The 3489-nt window shown below is 45.7% G+C and overlaps 1 pseudogene; it reads left to right on the top strand.

Annotated features, from left to right (window-relative positions):
- The first annotated feature begins 1587 nt into the window (after nt 1-1587).
- LOC147348664 (store-operated calcium entry-associated regulatory factor pseudogene) lies at nt 1588-2633 on the top strand (annotated as a pseudogene).
- Nucleotides 2634-3489: the final 856 nt, after the last annotated feature.

Here is a 3489-nt window from a genome sequence, read left to right as displayed (position 1 = left end):
ACAAAAGTGCAAACCTTATCGTCAGCAGACAGGATTACCCCCTCACTCAGCCCTGCCCATCAGAGGGAAAAAAAAAAACAAAATTCAGCGCAAATCTCACCCTACACAAAGCTTACACAAACCTTAGGAAGGCAGAAACCAAGAGGAGGAAAGAATTCAACCTTGAAGCCTGGGAAAAGGAGACCTCAAACACAATAAGTTAAAAAAAAAAAAAGAAAAGGTAGAGAAATGCTGTACAAATGAAGGAACAAACTAGAAACACACAAGTCCAAAGAAATAAAAAGAAATTAAAAAAAAAAGAAGAAGCCTACTTTCCCTTGAAGGAAGGTGACCTTGCGTACACAACTGTCCCATGCTGGTATAACGTCCTTGTCCTGCCCCTTCCTCCTATAAAAAGCTTTCCATTTGCATAGCATCTCAGAGCCCCTTTCCCTCTGATGGATAGGATGTTGTTTGATTCATGAATCACTGAATAAACTCTTAAGATCTTTAAAGCTTACTCAGGCAAATTTCATTTTTTAACAGATTTTGTGGCAGCAATGGGATCAGGAGGAAACTTCTGACAACTCTGGGGACAGCAAGAAACACAGGTATTGGTAGGCACAAACCCCTTTAGTTCTCTGCCTTTCTTGCCATTTCCAAGGGCTGGGGGTAAGTTCTCCTCAGTTCAGAGCTCTGATCTCTTTGCACGAAGCCACTAACGTACCTGGCTTTCCAGCCCGGGGCAGGTCAGCTTGAGTTAGCAGACAGTCCCAGATTCTGAGCTCTTGGCTCAGTCCCTGGATTCCACGTTGGGTTGGTAGTTCAGCCCACAGTGCCCCGTTTGACTGGAGTCCCAGTCCACAGCCCACATTCTTTGGGGACATGCTGGTTCAGTCCTTTCGCCAGTCCCCAGGTCCACACCGGAATTGCTAGTGGTGCACGCAAGGCCTCCTCTTGGCCAGTCCGCAGTAACAACTCTTTGGTGATTGCCGGTGTGTTAACAGGAAGGAAAGGCTATTTCTGGTGGGACTCTCAGAAGCCGAAAGCTGCAGCACTGGTGGGCACAGACTGAGCACCTCAAAGCTGTTAGGGCACTCACCACCTAACTCCAAGACTCCTGTGTTAGAGCACGCTGGTCACAGAATGGCTTACAGTGACACTAGGTCCCGCATCAGCCTAAAGCAAATTTCCGTGTAATGAGGTACACTGCAAAACCACGCAAATGCTCAACCCAGTGGCACATGCCTCTTAAGTATAATATTAACTTGCCCCAAGAGACCCAAGGCTTTGCTGAAGAAATGGGATCCTGAAGTCCCCACGAACTGAGCACACTTGCAGCATCCTTGCTTGTTTACGTTTAAGAACTGTGGTCCCAGGCTAAGATGACCTAGAAGTATAATGGCTATTAAAGACAAGGTCACTTGAGAAAGGCACTTGAAAGCAAGGGCTCCCGAATCAAACAAACAATAGGTTTCCTGATTTAGTTGTCACGCACAAGCCTGCAAAGGGCTTCAAAGCTCCAAAATAGCTTCATTAAGAGTCATTGACAAAGGCTAATGAAAAATTAAAAGGTATAAGATGCACATAAAATAACAGGCCACGGGCATGACGTAACTCGTACCACCCTCCTCCGCCTGCCTTTATTCGCCATTGTCACGAAGCGCACCGGGACCGGTGGCCACAAGTGATCGGACACTGCCCTCTCCTCAACCTCCCGTCTCAGCCAGCCTTGCTGATTGCGACCCTGCCTGGGGCCGGAGCGACCTGGACAGAATGCTGCTGTGGGATGTAAAGCTCTTACCCGCCACTAGGATGGTTCTACCACTTCCTGGGGGTCGGCTCCAGTCCCCCACGCAGACGTGTTGGAGGCACAGCTGGACGTGATACTTATTTCCCCACATTCATACAGCGTCAGAACAGAGGGTGGGGTGGTCACAGGGCGCAGCGGGAAAGTGAGACCAGTTTAGATACCGAGTGCAAATTGGAAAAACTACGCCAAGCGGGAAAAACTATGAGTCCTCTGAAGCCTGTCCCCAAGAGGAACTAAGAGGTTCCCGTATCTCGGGGTATGACTTAGATTACATGGAACTTGGCCGGAAGAAGGTGAGAGAGCCTCGGGGAAATCACAGCTTTAACTCTTTCTCTGATTTTTATGAGTTGTACTGTCCAGATTCCTGTGGCATCAATGAGGTGATTGCTATCCTAGAAGCTACCTCTCTTGCCTGTGCAGTTTACAAATTGTTCCTTAGTGACCGTCAAGATTCTCCTCCCCCATATCCTAAGTATCCTCCATATTCCCATCATTATTAGAGGTTCACCAGCTCAGCAGGACCACGTCCCAAAGGCATGAAGTCTGAGTTCACAGATCCACATGGTGCAACCTCGGGTTCTGGCTTGGAAATGAGCATTTAGGACCAAGGTTCTGCACTGGCTTGGGAACTGGAGGAATATTAGAATATTTGGCAGCAATAGAGCAGCAACACCCATTCTCAGACACATGGTACCACCTATCTCACCCTCTCTTGTGCTCCAGCCTGTGCAAGAGCCCTGCTTACCACTTCTCAGGGGAACCCAGGGGAACGGGTTGTTCCTCAGCATATTCAAGCTCAGAGACAAGATCCAGAACAGTACCAGGAGAGGGTGGTACTTGAAGATGACCAGAAAGTAAAAAGTTGAAGTCAAACACTGGTTGCAAAATTTCTGGTTTTTCACTGCTTTCTCTTTTTAAGAAAGTGCCACCTGCTAACAAGTGGGGGAAAGGAATATGCAACAGTTTTGTGATGTCCCATTTTTTAAAATTTTATACTGTTTGAGGGTGGTGATATGTGACAAAATGCTTATAGAGAGAAATGCATGTTTGTGTAGCATGCAGATGTATATTATAACTTTTGAAAGTGATTACTGTGGGATGCTAAAAGTGTATTGTTTAATTTATAAAAGAGTTAAGAATGTGATGGCATAAGAAGAGTTAAGAATGAAGGCTTTATACCAATAGACAATAAATACAGAACATTTCAGACTTAGGTGGTTTGAGTTGATGAGTCATTACCTCACAAAAGCAATGATAATCTAGTTGGTATTTCTTAGTGGGCGTTTGTGCTGTGCTTAGTCATTCAGTCGGGTCCAGCTCTTTGCGACCCCATGGACTGTATGTAGCCCACCAGAATCCTCTGTCCGTGGGGACTCTCCAGGCAAGAATACTGGAGTGGGTTGCCATGCCCTCCTCCTAGTGGGTGTTGACTGTGCTTCAAACATTTAAACCCAGCCTTTGACTACTAATAATACTTATCTGTGTGTGTTTGCTCACTTCTGAGCTCAGGAGCTTCGAATTCTTCAGTGATGTCTGGGGTTCTGGTAAATGAGAATTATCTTTTTTCAGAAAAGGTAGAAAATAAGTATCTAGAAGGTTGTTGGGGAGGATTGTGTGCTGAAAAAAAAATACTTGAAACCTCCATTTCATTTAAAAAATGGAAATATAGCTGGTTTAAATATGGTATTTGTTTCAGG

The sequence above is a fragment of the Bos grunniens genome, chromosome 22, assembly GCF_055505025.1.
Source record: "Bos grunniens cultivar Pamir isolate PY7600 chromosome 22, Bosgru_T2T1.0, whole genome shotgun sequence".
NCBI lineage: Eukaryota > Metazoa > Chordata > Mammalia > Artiodactyla > Bovidae > Bos > Bos grunniens.
The sequence above is the reverse complement of the archived record's forward strand: the minus strand, read 5'-3'. Positions and strand labels throughout refer to the sequence as shown.